The sequence below is a fragment of the Hippocampus zosterae genome, chromosome 2, assembly GCF_025434085.1.
Source record: "Hippocampus zosterae strain Florida chromosome 2, ASM2543408v3, whole genome shotgun sequence".
NCBI classification, from domain to species: domain Eukaryota; kingdom Metazoa; phylum Chordata; class Actinopteri; order Syngnathiformes; family Syngnathidae; genus Hippocampus; species Hippocampus zosterae.
The window spans coordinates 28,447,667-28,464,295 of NC_067452.1; the positions used below are offsets into that span (position 1 = coordinate 28,447,667).

Here is a 16,629-nt window from a genome sequence, read left to right on the forward strand (position 1 = left end):
CAAGGAAACTTATTTGTTAACTTTGCGAATTGAAAATAATATCACAGTGCCTAAAAGCTCAGTTAACAACCAATATGGCTCACCTGTTTTCTGCAAGCTGAGCCCTGAGGCACTGTGATGTCATTTTCAGTCGACAGCAAGTGGCAGCACAAGGCCAAATGATAGCCCGCTGAGATGGATAGAAACAAGTGGGGTTCGCTGCTTAATTCATATTCGGCAAACGTAATCGTTTTCACAATACTGTGTTTAAACTCGTGGGGGCAGGCATCTTTTTATCTGTACCCTTTAACCTGATTATCATTAAAAAGAAAAAAAATACTTGACTTCTCCATTAAAGGGAATAAGAGGAGCCGCTTTGATTGATGGCAAATGGATTTTAGAAATCCAAATGGATTTTGCACCAAGGTTTGTTTTGATTTTTCAATAAATTTAGCTTTTCTATGAGACTGCTGCATGTTTTTTTTGTTAACTTAATTTCATTATGTAAAAAAAACTGATGAAAATGAAAATGCTGAATCTGAATGAAAATAAGCAGAGAGAAGGAAAAGATGTGATCCATACCAAGCATTTTAAGGAGGAAGTCAACCCAAAAACACTTTTACAATAATATGTTCTATGTGGCTCCACTAGTCTCAACACAGCATTCTGATTAATATTGTGTTTGTGGAATATAAGTTCAGCAGACAATATCACCTGTTTTTTGCCATCTCTGGGGATGGCCATTTTGCCACTTGCTGTCAACTGAAAATGACATCACAGCTGCTCAAGGCTCAAGTAACCACCAATCGCTGCTACTGTTTTCTATAGCTAAGCCGTGATTGGTCGTTACCCGAGCACTGAGCAACTGTGATGTCATTCTCAGCCGACAGCAAGCTTCAAAATGGCCGCCCTTTGAGATGGACAAAATTGGTTGGATTTGACTGCGTAACTCATTCCACAAATGCAACATTAATCAGAATGCCAAGCATGAATGTATGATGCCAAGCAGTAGGTCTTGAAAAAGGACTGCCTCCATCACACAGCCTCTATGTTTATCTTTTTTTTTCATTGTTAGGTAAATCTTTTTAATTTTCGGAAGGTCTGATGTCATTTTCTGTCATGTTTGAAGATGTTACTGTACACAGTGAATTGAATCAAATTCGTAATATCTGTCCAAAAAAAGGATAATTAGATGCAGTATATTCCTAAAAATGCGCAGCACTAGCACATATGAAACCATTCTCACTCACATCAACATCTGCAGTCTGAGAATTTATAGTTTTCAATAAACACAACATGCATTGTTTGGGAATGCGGGAGGCAGCAGGAATACCCATAAAAAACATGCAAGCAAATAAATAATAATAATGCATAGAAACAACTTAGCCAGGTAATAATATATATGATAATATGCTGTGTATTCATACTTATCACACGTCACACACCAGACAGCACATCTAAAGGTGGTGCTATATTGTACTCTGTGATGTTTTTTTGTCATTTGTCATTGAAAGAAAAACAATGGTTGGGGCAGCGCTAATCGGGCGGAAAAAAAAAAGATCATAGTCTGACAAATTACAGGTTAAATATTTAATCTGTTAAAACGGTAATGCAGGAAGATTCCCGGGAGGAGAGATGAGGGGTCAAAATGGCCAAAAGATGAAGGAACCTGGCCATACCGGTTGAGTTTGAATGCATTTGGAGTCACACACAAAAGAATTGGACACGGGCCAAGGACACTGACAAACAAGATGCGCGGAGCCTGAGGGAGAACAGGCAAAGCACGCTGTTTGTTGATTCCGTATAATCATATTTCTGCATCTGATACCTGGAACGTTCCCCAGTCGCCCAAGCCTGAATTCAATTCCCCACATTTTGCAGCAGTGTTCTTTTCCACACACTGCGTTGACTCTAATTTATCTACCATAGCTGAGTGCTGCTCTCAGAAGACTCTAGTCTCCATGTAATAGTGCACCGATAGCAGGAAGCCGCTTTAGGGCACATTGAATTAGCTTTTTTTTCTTTTTTCTCAAAATGTTTACTGAGCTAAATCTTCCCCCGCGGAAGACAAATAGAAGCTGCTGGAACTTGCAGGCAAAGATGAGCTCATCTCAGATTGTTTTTCGGTTTTATTAATAGAGAAAAGCAGATTGCTTGCTTTTGGCTTACATCTACATAATGTACATTTGTTAAGCCATTTAATCACACAAGTGATGAAACGAGTGGATAACCCTCATTCTTTGAGCAGATGGAAGAGTCTAGGTGTCAAAAGCATGACGATCACAGCCTTATAGATCTTTATTTAAAATATAAAAGAACTGTGGCACCTGCGTGAACTGAAACAAATTGCTCTCGCTCCTCAGACAGCTTTCTAGTTCCAAACTTAATTGAATGTTCCTCTTAAGATGAGCCCCTCCTTGCACAAAGATTTCTGCTCTTCGTGAACTCATATCTCTGCTGTCCGCAACAGCTCCAAGGCGTCATGTGAAATTTCACAGACGCTCCACTGAAACTGAAGCTGAGCCTGCAACGCAAGGAATTACACATGAGAATAAAATACAGTCAGCATACTTGGAGTGGGTATATGGTCCCGTATATGGCTGCCGAATGTTCAAGAGTTTGGCACGCTTATTTGGCAATACCAGGAATAGTGAAAAAAAAAAGAATGTTCAGAAAACAATTGACAGGAGAGAGTTGAAAGAATGTCTTTTTTTTTTTTGCATGACTGGCGTAGTACTCAATTTCCAGTCACAAGCAGGTATTGATGGTGGTTGAAAGTTTACCCCAACATAAATCCACACTTAACTGTTCATCAATTGGAACCGTGAGATCTGACTCCCGTTTCAGTGTAGACTGAAGAAAATCTGATTTTGTACACCCGTCCATCAACAGGTATCGGGAAATACATTTGACTTTGTTCATCTCATAAAGAAATTCTTACTCATGGTAGTCAGAGTTAATTCAGGACCGAAGCTTGTCCTCAGGAGTGATCATATCGAGTGATCGTATCGGAAGATAAATAAAGGTCAGGTTTGGAAGTTATATTTCTTTTTCAAGTGTTCAAATGACATGATTAAGCACTCCTCAAATCCATTCTCTCTGCGCTGGAGCCCGTTCTTGTGTTACATACATATCCAAAATCCTATTGTCAAGAGTCATGGGTGGGAGGTTTGTTTTGTTCTAATCTTTCAATCCAAGATGTTTGTGAACCTCCTACCAAATATTAATTAGATGTCTCAGCATCGATCTGGCAGATTGTTACACATCTTGCATTTAATTATAAATGGAAACCAGATTGATCTTTTCCTGTTTGGGATGTAATCCCATTTGTGTCCAAGCAGGTGTGTCACTGTCCTCAAAGATAGATGATATGAGCCTCATTTGCGCTGCTTGGGAGTAGTTTCAGAAATCTCTCTGACTATTCATTCATTCATTTTATGATCCGCTTCATCCTCACTAAGGTCGCGGGGCGTGCTGGAGCCTATCCCAGCTGTCTTCAAGCAGTAGGTGGGACACCCTGAACCGGTTGCCAGCCAATCGCAGGGCGCACAGAAACGAACAACCATTCACGCTCACACTCACACCTCGGGACAATTTAGAGTGTTCAAGCCGCCAGCCATGCATGTTTTTAATATGGGAGAAAACCGGAGTACCCGGAGAAAACCCACGCAGGGCCGGGGAGAATATGCAAACTCCACACATGATGGCCGGAGCTGGAATTGAACCCGGTACCTCTGCACTGTGAGGTCGACGTGCTAACCACGGGACCACCGGGCCGCTCTCTCTGACATATAGTCCAAAATCAGTTGGACCAAGATTATCTGGGTTACTTTACAGTTCCGTATGAATTGCCCAAGGCAACTTTTGTATAAATAAAGATTGTGCTAATAGAAAGGGAGTGGTTTGAAAAAAGTATATCTTCATTTTGATGCAATTAAGCACATTATGTTTGAAATCACAAACCTGTGGTCTGGCATGTATACGATTTCACATTGTTGTCAATGATTTCTGCTGGTTTTCATACATGAAACCTTCTAAAGACACAAAAGAAGAATGTCCTTTTTTTTCCAACGAGGGTTTGAAAACAATATATTGTTTAGAGAGTACGTGTTGATCTTGTGATTGAAGCTAAAAGGGTGTATTTCCATATTTCAAAGAATTGTTCAGTTGTAAACTTTTCTTGACGGTCTCTGTGCTCTATCGGGTTTGGCGCGAAAAGGTTAATGAGCGAACGATCGCGCCACCACGCCTCCGCGCACTCGTCAATCAGCCGTGGAAGCGAAAGGATCGTTTCCCATAATGACGACAGAAATAGAAGCATGCGAGCTGAAAAGCAGCTCATCACTTCAGCGCTGCGAAGAAAGAACAGAGAGCTAAACATCCCTGCAGTAGTAAGACATGGACAGTCATGACCAAAAGCCGAATAGGAAGTGATGATAATAAAGCCGTTGGTCTTCCTCTTCAGACACACGGCTAATGAGGCGAAGCGTATTATTCCCGCCGGACACAAGCTCCCCAGACAGCGTGGGAATGGAGCGACCTCCAGCATTTTTAGCTGCACTATTAATGATTACACCAGCGCTTCCGCAGGAGTGGAATACCGCCGGCCCACAGTCGATCACCAGGCTCTTTCTGGGGTACCTTCAATGCTGAAAAACACTTCCCACAGTCAATACTGCCGAGGCGAAATCAATCAGGCCGCTAAAGCTCCTTCAGGTGGCTGCTGGCTCTGCAGCAAAGGGCAGACGTGTGAGCTGGGATATTAAAACGTTTTTTTAGCCCGAAAGACTCGCACAAAGGCTGTAGACCACCAACACCGTATTACAATGACCCGTTGCACATTGAAGGTGACACGTTTTTGACTTGTCTTTTTTTTTCTTTTTAGATTGACGTGTGTGAACAAGGGTGCAAGTTGTTTGCTAGGAAATAAAGGAAGACGGCAAATTGATACCCGAGGCTTTTGTGCTCTAATCAAACTGCGTTTCGATGGCAACCAGGTCATCTGGAAGAAACCTGCTCTTCGTCTTCGGCAAATGTACAAACAACAAATACATGCAAAAATATATATATATACCGGGTTTACGTTTATGTTAACAATCTGGTTGAGACATTCAAGTTTTTACATTGTGTTTGCCAGAAAATTGTGACGCGAACATGTTATAGGCATGCCAGGCCAGCAGTTGAGTCAAAAAGGATAATGAGCAAAGATAGTTTCTGTCCCCATCTTGAAATTTCAAATAATCCATGCACAATATACAGAGACATGCAATTGTTGTGTAGACTAGTTTCTCCAAAACAGTATGTGTGCTACAAGTATGTTGTAAATATTACTTGAAATACCAAATAACTCTTGAGTACCCCTTAAAATGGCTTATGTTGTTTGGCTCTCTCTCCCGATGACCTTCTTACAGATTAAATTGAATAATTAAAATAAATTCACAAAGTGTACTATTGATGTTTGAACTGGACCAATCAAATTATAATTTATCTGTTTTACAAGACAACAAAAATGAAGATAATATGAAATAGATGGACGTTTTGAAACCCACATTTCCCTCCTATTCGGGAATGACCCATTTGGAAATGATATTTCCGAAACACTTGACACATGCATTGTCGGTCCTCTTGCAGCATTGTCTTTTGAACAGCCTGTACTAGCGTTGTCAAATCTGAAAAACAGCACGCACACACGCACACAAACGTATTGAGGCTTGTGGTGGAGCAAATGTAGCTGCATGTTGATGGAGAAGCATTATAATCACAAAGACAACAAACGCACTGTTGCTTTGGCTATGACATACTCGCACATGCCCATATTGAACATGATGACTGTTTTCAATGATTACATCCAGAAGCTGTGTCTGGCAAATGCAAAATGTGTAGCCGCACAAGGCAACATGGCTGGGAATTTGGCAGCAATACAACCCAACATTTTAAAAAATTGCTACAGGGTTTTTTTTTGTACGTGTAATGGTACATCTGTAAAATATATATTTGTGCTCGCAAATGCCAATCACGAGAGTTCAAAGAGTACAAGCATTTATTATGCTGCGCCCTGACCCCCACACAATTACAGTACAGCAAGTGAGAGGGCAGAAATAAAATTTAAAAATAAAGTTGCAGAAATAAAGGGCAAATCTACAATACCGTATGTTAAAATGCCGATCATTGGCCTTTGTATAAGGAATTTGCCCTCCCATTTGGAGTCGCCCTCTGGACTGGTCTTAGAATTACTCTCACTCTTCCCCTCAGTCACGATGGTTCTGGCAAACAGAGGACCTTTTCAAATACTTTGCATTTCAATGTTGTTGTGTACATATACCATCAAAACTGTTAAAGCATTCACACCACCATACAAATACTGAAAGTACTAAGAGGTGTATTATTACAACAATAAAACTCAACTAAGAATCTAATGAAGGAACAGGAACGTTTTTGCAAAATGACAATAACCTTTAGGGCATTTTATTAATAGCACACACACACACACACACACGCACACACACACACACACACACAAATGCTTGCAAAAGGTAAGGAACGATAAAAATGAAAATTGTTTGGCAACTTAAAGGACAAGAAAATCCAATACACGACGAACAAAAACCAAGAATACGTAACAAGGAAAATTCTTACCAGAGCAAAAACACTATGAACAAACAAGGCTATGAGGCAAACAATGTGAAGAACATCTAGAAAATTAGGCACTTGGAGACAGTCATAAGAATCCGACAGTCTGTTGTTGGCATGTCCTGGTTTATAAAGCAGGCAGATTTGAAACACGTGCGACTCGTGAGGGAATGCCCACTCACAGCTGAAGACGGAAACAAAAAGCAAACGAGACAGGATCATGACAAAAAAAGGGTTTACTTGGCTGTAAATGGTCCGACGAGAACAACTCTGCTCACAAATTCAAGCGTGCCATATTTGAGCGCGACAAATGTCATCCGTGAAGGAGCACATGATTGACATCAGTTATGTATCGCCGATGTACTGCTATGAGAAAACAAACACAGCGTTCTTTCTTGAAGAGCCGTGGTCCAGGTCTGACGGAACAGATCGAGCGCTACCATACAAGCCTGCAGGCGCTTCTGACCTTTTCCCATACCATGTCCATGTAATCCCATCTCACACTACTTTAAATGTATCAATTGTGTGTTTTCATTCTGAGTTGATTAAAAGACACTTCTGCGCTTGTTGCAGGGGGAGGATTGACATACCAAGACACTGAAAATGCCCAACGCGGCAGAATTCATCACGGAATGGGATTTGTAGATCGGCGTTAATTTGTAAAAACGGTTTCGCCTACACGCACGGGAAGCTTGTCTTTCCTGTATGCTTTCTCTGAGGGTGGGAATAATTCCCACTAAGCTTGATGTGGGCATCTCAGACATTTTTGGAGAGTTTATTCCGTGGTGTCTTTTTCTCCAAATCCCATAATCCCCCCCCCCCCCCCCCCCACACACGTTCACATCATCAAATCCTAAAGCTCCAGCATTTGAGAGGTGTTAAGCGCCGGTGGGTAAATCGCATGTGTGAAACCAGAAGTGAAATGCGATGAGGTAAACATTACTCATGTGGGAGTTCTACAATTTTGTGCTTTGTCCTACTTTGAATATTTTGAATGTTACTTTTCACTGTAGCAATTTAATGATTCAATTAGTGTAACTCCCCGGTGTACCCTCGTGTCAGATATCATTTTTGAGACATTGTATGAATCTGACATGAATCTGTATAAATGTAATTTTTTTTAATGCAAAATGTCACATTGATTCCTCCTGATATTGTTTTAGCACATGCGCACACATACACTTGCGTGCATACTAACACACAGAAATTAGAAACGCAAATAAATAAATAAATAGATCTGAAGTGGCTCTTGTAATTATTTTTTTTTTTGTACAAGCATTTTCTCTTACAGTTCAAAGGTAACTCCACTTCTGCTTCCTAGCGGATTTATCATTGGCCAATTGAGCCAAATGGGAAATGGAATAATTAACCTGCTTGTTGACCTCAAGCTGCAGTCTCTATTGTAAGGCTTGCAGCCTGCCTATGCTTGCACGGAACAAATAATGAAATAATCTTATAATATGTTCAGGGGACATAACAAGATTGTCCCCTGTGCTCAAACATTGGGACAATTTTAATCACTGGCATTGTTGTTACTGTATTGGGCTTCCTGTCAGCATGCAGAACACTTCTCTTCACTTCCAGTTGTAAATTGTCTCAACGGCTGGAATTGTCACCTCTACTAAGCGGATTCTTCTGCCATTTTTTGGGACCATGCCAGAATTACATTACTTGTGTGAAAATGTTTTCTTAAATTGAACAGTTTTCTTATTCTTCCTTTTTGCGGCTTTTCGCCGCAACCTGTAAAAAGAAACATTTTCAAGATATGATTTGAGAAACACTGAATAGAGGAATTGAATGAATAAATAAATCAATGCCGATTAAAGTGTGACTTTGAAACGGTATTCGTATGTGAGTGCACAATTCGAATGCTCGTTGGATGACTTCCAAGCATCCCCCCGCCATCATGTCACATTAATTTACCGTACTAACGTCTCAACAGAGACGTCTTGGAAGTTGCTGTAGAAATGCAATAAAAACACAATCGCTCTCTTGAGGGAAAAATGTATTGTTTTGACCTGGTGTAATCTAAAGTGGAGCGATTTGAACTCTCACAGATTTATTGACAACTTAGGTGAACAATGACCCCTCTGTGAGGGGGAAATTCTGATTTGTCGTTCAGCGGTTGACAAGACTTCAACGCATATTTATTTTTGCAGTGGGTGGGGGGGCAGGGGGAGGGTGATAAATGTATTACTCAACAGTTTTAATCCCGAATCCATATCATAGGCTATAGAAATAGATGTTGCTGAAAAGTCTTCATTCTCGTGAAAAGAAATACAGTGTAGGATTTTTCGACAGCTTAGGAAACATCATTAAATAACAATGACAATCTAAAAACATTGACACTAGCATAGGACCCACAGCAAGACAATGACTGTGATCATACTGTTTGCAGAGGACATGTTGGCGCTTTTATAGAATGAGTCATTGCAGTTTGTTCAAGCTTTATGATGTGAATGATTAACAGTATTACGATCCATTTCCAAACAGCTCAGACCAATAGTGTCAGAGCAGCACAGCATGATGTCATCCAATAATAATAAAGATGGACTTTAATTGATGTGGCCTTCGCTTTCATTTGCAGCCACTTCTCAACCAAAAACAACATGTATGCATCAACAACCCCCAAAAAAGGGACTCATTTTCAGTCATCCTAATTTTCTTTACCAAGGATTTAAAATTCAACATCCATTACAAACGCGAGTTAAATCTGCCTGCTGGCCGATGTTCCGCAAGCTTCAAGTGTCGCATCATTGTGGCAAATTAATAAGACTGCGAGTACGCCTGTCAAGTGGATTGCAGGCATAGTAGTGATGCTGATTGAGGGAGGATATCTACTTAACAATTTACTTTAGCTCAAAGAACTGGTTTGGGGGGAATATTTGAATACAGGATGGCACGTTGATGTAGCCGTGAGTAAATCTGCCTCACACTTTTGAGTTTCGGGATTGGAATCTCAGCTGCGGGTAGAATGGTTGTTCCAAAGGGGCTGCATAATTCCTTTGTGTCACGGGCACGGGCCCGCTCTGTACCATTTGACAGAGCGATTGAGAAAAGTGAATAAATTCCTTGACTGATGTTTTTAGTCCAGTGGTTAGCAGGTTGGTTTCACAGTGCGGAGGTACCGGGTTCGATTCCAGCTCCGGCCTCCCTGTGTGGAGTTTGCATGTTCTCCCCGGGCCTGCGTGGGTTTTCTCCGGGTGCTCCGGTTTCCTCCCACATTCCAAAAACATGCGTGGCAGGCTGATTGAACACTCTAAATTGTCCCTTGGTGTGAGTGTGAGTGCAAATGGTTGTTCGTTTCTGTGTGCCCTGCGATTGGCTGGCAACCGATTCAGGGTGTCCCCCGCCTACTGCCCGAAGACAGCTGGGATAGGCTCCAGCACCCCCCGCGACCCTAGTGAGGATCAAGCGGCTCGGAAGATGAATGAATGAATGAATGTTTTTAGCCTTCTTTTCTACTGTAATTGCAGATGTGAAGTGTCAGTGGAAAAGAAGATGCTATGTGAGGTAAATGGCTTCAAAGGGAGACAGAACACCCTACATTTCACCAGGTTGATTGATGGGGAAAAAACATGGTGGAAGCTCAAAATTGAGGGACTGGCAGGTTAAGTGGCTTTCGTGGGCGAAAAAGCTGACATTAGCTTGCAGGCAAGCCATTTTCTATCCATTTATGTAGCACTTATCCTTACTAGGGTCGCTGGTGTGCTGAAGGCTATCCCAGCTGACGTTGTGCAAGAAGCAGTACACACCCTAAAGACAACCCAACCAAATATTTTAGACAGACCTTTGAGAAAATGCTTTCATCAAGCCCAATGATGGAAATTTGGTTTTATATCCTTACTAGCTGGTTCGCCGCCCTCCGGCCGGCTCATCAGCTAGTTCCTGCGGAAGGCTGGTAAGGTGGGCCTTCGGCCCACAAAAGTGTTGTTGCTTGGTTCAACTTTTTGTTCATCTTCATTGCTTATCGCGAAAATAAAGAGATGTTTAGCTCTACTAAATAACTAACAATTTCATTGCAATGCTTGTGGGTAGACAACGTTTTTTCGCTAAGATGCCCGCGCGATCGTAGTGAGCCACTGCCTGAGCGGCGCAGTGGCGGCGCGCAGTGGCGGCGCGCAGTGGCGGCGCGCAGTGGCGGCGCGCAGCGGCGCGCAGCGGCGCGGTGAAGTAGGTACGTTTTGAAAAGGGACAGACGGAAGGACAGACCGCGTGCGGGACGACGCGCAATATATATATAGATGGGACGGCGACGATGTCACTAGGCATTGTTGGAATCTTCCCCGTTCTAATTATTGATGACACAAAGCCAATTAGCCACCTCACGCAGAAATTCCACTGGACTCGTTTTGATTTTCAGTGGAAAAAAACTCGAACCCATTTTGGGGAAAATCTGATTTTATCATCACGTCGCTAAGAAACAAACATAAACAGGAAGGTTAAAAGTGCAATGATGCATATTTGTTATAATTATCCTTCAAGGAGACATGTCTTCTCCATCGATTCCACTTCAGGAACATAACACAATCTTGTTGTCTACCAAAAAAAATTAAAATAAAAAGCCACCACATCAGATTTCTCTAAGCCTTGACTCGACCTTCGGCCCTTGAGGCTACCAACGATGGCGGGAAACAACAAGTCTACATGAAGAAATGATGCATCCATCACTTTGACCCTGTTACATCAGGCGTCGGCTGACATTTGGGACGTGCGCATTCAGACGGCCACAGTCTTAGCACATAGTTGTAAAAGAAAGATGGCCAACAGGGTTTCAGTGATTATTGCTGGAATTATAAACCTGCCATGAGCCGGGCCTGATTACACTCCGTCCTCATCTTGATCCTACACATATCGATCATTTATTGATGCCACAGTCAAGTAAATAAGTGGAACATAATTCTACAAGCTAGAAATGGTAAGTGAATGCCGTATGCTCAGGGCTCAGGTAATAAACAATCACGGCTCATGTGAAGTTCACAAGCGGAGTCGTGATTGGTCGTTATCTGAGCCCTGAGTACCGGTACTTCAGATGCCATTTTCCGTCAACAGCAAGTGGCAAAATGGGTTTTTAAAAGTGTTGATTCGACATGAAAAATATTGAAATGATCAAATTACAGTAATTCAAGACAAAACGTGAACTTTTTACTCCTGAAAATTGCTAAATTAGTAAAGTGACATTTTAAATGCATTATGGCATGCCATATCAATCACTGGATATCCCTGAAAATAGCAGCAGCTATGCAGGCGCAGTCGAAGGATGAATAACGCGATGCAATGTTACAAATGGCACGTAATGAACTGGCACAAGAAGCAATGCTCATTTATTAGTTTTCAATTTGGGTCTATAATTTATGGCTCAATATTTTTTTTAACACAAATACTGTCTTTACTGTAATTAGGACTTACGTACCAAGTCAGTGTAGGTTGGTGAAATATGGTGCATTATGAATATTATTATAATTATGATTATTATAAATTATAAATTATATATTATTGTAAATTTCCCCAGTGTGGGACGAATAAAGGATATCTTATGTAAATCAGTTACACAGTGCCAAGCATTGCAGCATATTAACAGCATTAAAATAATTGACAGCATAATTTATAAGGTGCGCTTAAAATCCTTTAGTTTTTGCAAAAAATCAATGGTGCGCCTTATAATCCGGGGCCCATTATGTATTAATTCTAGTTGTGCTGCATCTGAGGAAAAACAACCAATCAGATTGATTAATGATGTGCCGATCATTTAACGTGCACTCTTGAGCCCACTCCTATCGCAAAGCATGCACAGTGGGCAACACCCCCCGCAACCTTGTGCTAATCTCTCAGCATGGGCGACAGCATCTTTGCTAAAATGTAATACAGTGTCTATATCCATAAAATATATATTTTTTTAATGCCTAGATTAACAAATAACAGTAGAGCAAATACAAAAAAAAAACAAAAGAAAGAATTGGACAGATACTGACACAAAATGAACTATACTGACAGCAACAGAAACAGATTAATATGAAAAATGAACCACGGAGGTTTGGTGTACAGTTGCCGTATCTTCCATTGCTTTCACTCAAGCACCTGAACAAACTTCCTGAACGGACTTTTCTCTGTCTTGCATGGAAATTTCAACAAAGAAAAGTATTTACTTTCCAGCCCGACTGTTTTTGAAATACAGTACCGGATTTATAGTTTTCTGTAAACCGGACAAAAACACCGAAATGGAACAGCCTCAGGATGTTTTAATCTCTTTATAGATGAAGTGTGCAGGTTGCAGTCAGAAGCAGCGCCCGAGCCTTCGGTGAATAAAAGCTTTGAAGTGTCAGATGAAGTACTTTCTCTCTCCAGCAATTTCGGATGTCTTGATGTGTCTCGACCACAGTGGAGCCCCCTATTATACTGGGTTTATTTCATCTATTAAACATGAGCTTCCTGTAACAAGAGAGATCATTGTCAGGATCGCACCGCACCTCCCCTCGTTTACAAGGCCAATATTGTTTACGCTCATGCGCTATTGATTGGGGCAAAAGGGCTCTGACAAGTCACTCCAATCTCATTTCGTATAGACAACCACTGCACCTGCAGGAGGTTGGGAGGGGAAGCAGGGGCCAGGCTCAGCATTAGCGCATCAATCTGCACCTCATGTTTTCCCATGTTTATCACAGAGCCATTGTCAGAGTGTGGGCACATTTTCGAGTGTCACATCGGCGAGTGACATTTAAACAAAAAGGCATAAAAGGTGTCACACGAGAGGCTACACAAATCTCTGTATCCACACACAAATAAAGCACGCGACCCCACCCCCCTTCCCACGGCCATCCTCCTTGCACACCATCATGTCAACACTTGGGCACACGTGCGCAGTCACATGTTCTTTCCCAACCTGGAATTGAACATGTAAGCCCAAGTGGCCCAGATATGAAAGAATGGATTTGTGTACAGTCAGTCCAGTTAAGCTCTCTATGAGGACTGGGAGGCTAAATATTAGCCATCCTAATGTGGCGACAACATAGAAGAGGATAGCGACCGAAAGGACAACAATGGAGTACATCTTTCTTCTTGACATGTGGCCCTGTATTACAACCACAAAACAAGCCTTTTTGTTGTTGTTGTTTTCCTCCTACTCCAAAAGAGACCATCATTTAGCGATATGTCCACTACTTTTGGTACCCCGACAGAAATTGGAGGTCACAGTTTAACAGTATGGTTTGTTTAGAAACGGAACCCAAAATTGCCCATTGGACATTGGATAGAGAATCGTCACTTCGGTGCGACAATAGAATGTAAAGGCAAAATGGGAAGAAAAAAAAAATTGATGGAGAAAGTATGGCCTTTGTAGTGGGAGTTACATAAGACTCTTTACATTATTGCTGAAAAAAAATAAAACGCACATCAAATGTTGCCAAAGGTTTTGTCGTTTTGGCTAAGATAGCAGTCAGCGGAAAATAACGCGACATGTGCATACATCTTAAACGTTAAGGGGAAGATAAATGCACAAGTACTTCACAATCAAAATGGTGGACCAGTTTGTAACACTTTGGCATCAAATTGTACATTTACGACAGCACAACTATCTCCAGCAGTCACTTAGCTTTCAGATGCCATTATCTAAAGCAGAGAGACAATCTATTGGTGTGTAGGTCAATGGTGACATCGCCAACTACTGGCCTGGCATGCATATTTCAGTGTTGCTGTGTGGATGAGCCTTATAAAAACAAGCATTTTCCCAAGGTCATTGATTTTGCCACATTCAAAATATTCAACGTCACTTTGGAGTACTAGAGGCAAGTTGCCAAAAGGTAGTTTGATGTTTTGTTCTCCGTTACAATTTTTGACAAAAGTAAAAAAAAAAAAAATTTGAACCCAGCCTAAATGAACCAAACTGAACTTCTTGGGGGCTGCTTTTGCTTATAGGGGATGAAGGAAAAGAAAAGGGCTCGAATGATCACCATGAGGGACATTAACAGGTTGCTTGGTTTCTTTTTCTTTTTTTTCCTTCTGTCATCACAGCTTAGCTCATTATCGAACAAGCGTCTCGAAGGTGCCAACTTCTGTCACAATTACACTTTCCCCTCCAACTCTGGCTGATCCCCTCCTTATTAGCCCCACGGCTCTGGCCTTTCATCAATGTGTCAGGACAAGGAGCGCTAAGGAAGAGCACGAGAAAGAGGAGGGGTGAAAAGTGACAGAAAAGACACTCAAAGGAATCAAAAAGCCTGACTTGACCGATTTTTGCGCTATGCAGCAGGACAGACGTCTTCACCTCAGCATTTAAGATGAGTTTAATCACTGATAAAAAAAATAAATAAATAAAAAAATCTGGAGGACAACAAAGAGATGGTTTTACAAGGAGCGCAGGCGAGTGAGATAGGACGCCTCATCAAATATTAACACGGTGGTTCAGCAATGAATTTGTCACGTGCAAAACAAGGAAGCAAGTTGCTTTCCATGCAAAAGTAAAATGCTTCGGCAACTACAATGTGGAACCCACAAGATGAGACAACACAACTCCTGCTACCTGTTTCAGAGCGTCGCAACAGTAAACCCACAATCACTCATCAACAAAGAAGACGACAGAAAGAAACCCAAAGCTCCATGCCGTACTCACCCGTGAAAGTCACTTTTCCTTTCTGAATAACAACCCTCGCTTACTTCTCCCTCTGCCTCTCCTTACCTCCCCCCCAACCAATAACACCACCACTCTGCTAGCTCTATCTTTTGTCGATGCGCTCCCTCTCCTGAGCGCACATACTGCGAGCCTTGCATGCACCACCCGGGATGCTCCTTTGGGTTTCTATGGCAGCGGGATGCTGCGGTGTAAAATGGTGCTGGTGTGGGGTGTGGGGATGGTGTGTGTGTGTGTGGGAGGGGGGGGGGGGGCAGGTCAGATCAGACCAATGAGACTGAGCATGCAGTGTTGGGTAGAGGGGGGGGGGGGGGGGGGGGGAGCGAGTGACAATGCAGCAAAGCTGCCTAAGTTTGAGCTGCATGAATATCAATGGTGTGGTTGGGGCCGGGGCTTTCTCATGAATATCAAAGCACGTAGGTGAATGATCCGACACATCCGAAGTGTTGTTTCACGGTCTACAATGAATGAAACCTTATTAGATGGGATCAAAAGGAGCTTTTTTTTTTAAATAGAATTGCTTTTTTGTTTTTGTAATAAAATGGAAACCTTACTTTGTTGTGTAATACAAAACAAAGATGCCCTATTATTATGATTAACTATGAGACTCGCCTGCAGTCCTGGCGGCAGTCATGCGACATATTGCAGCACTAACATACAGAGAGAGCGAGAGAGAAGGGCGGGAGAGGTAGGAGGGGTGATTCCCCCGACCCTCCCACCCCTTTTTTGCCTTTGCCCCCCCCCCTCCTTCCAGTCTTCCCTCTATCTAGATTAGCATCACTTTCTCAGCAGCCTGTGGAGGATGAGACTGCATGTGTCCGCTGCGTCCCATTGCAGCAGAGACGACTAAATAAATACAAGTTAATTGCTTTTGAAATGTCGGAGAATTTTGGGGGGGGTGGGGGGTGTCAGGATGCTGCTGGTGAGCATTCAACAAGGTGATTCAGATAAGGAGATAAGAAGCAGCTTTTCTAGAAACTTGACATCAACTGAACGCATTGGAATTAAATTGTGTACAGTAATCCCTCGTTTATTGCGGTTAATGGGGACCAAAACCACCCGCGATAAACGAAAATCCACGAAGTAGCATCCAATTAACATAAACAGATAAAAAAATATATATTTTTTTTTAATTCCGCAAATGGTCCGTGAGAAGCTGCAAAACCAAAGCGAGTCACATAGAGCAACGTACAATACTGTACTCCATGTATATGTAAAAATACTATAAATAAATACATACATTTGAATATGTTTGAAAAAATCCGCAATGCACTGAACCCGCGATAAACGAACCACGAAGTAGCGAAGGATCACTGTATTTCTTACTTGTGGTTCAAAAGCAAAATAGCTAAAGCTTAAAAAAAAGTACAATTTTTTAATCTTCCTATTAACACATA

General features: G+C 41.8%; 1 protein-coding gene across 2 annotated transcripts in view; it reads right to left on the reverse strand.

Annotated features, from left to right (window-relative positions):
* Positions 1-16,629, reverse strand: part of syt6a (synaptotagmin VIa) — a 56,267-nt gene that overhangs the window by 12,278 nt on the left and 27,360 nt on the right. The window contains exon 1 of one of the 2 annotated variants that reach the window (XM_052059480.1): positions 15,215-15,421. The exons of the other annotated variant lie outside the window; for it this stretch is intronic. The gene's annotated coding sequence lies outside the window, so the exon portion shown is untranslated. Of the gene's footprint in view, positions 1-15,214; positions 15,422-16,629 lie in introns of those variants that run through there. 2 annotated transcript variants of the gene reach the window in all.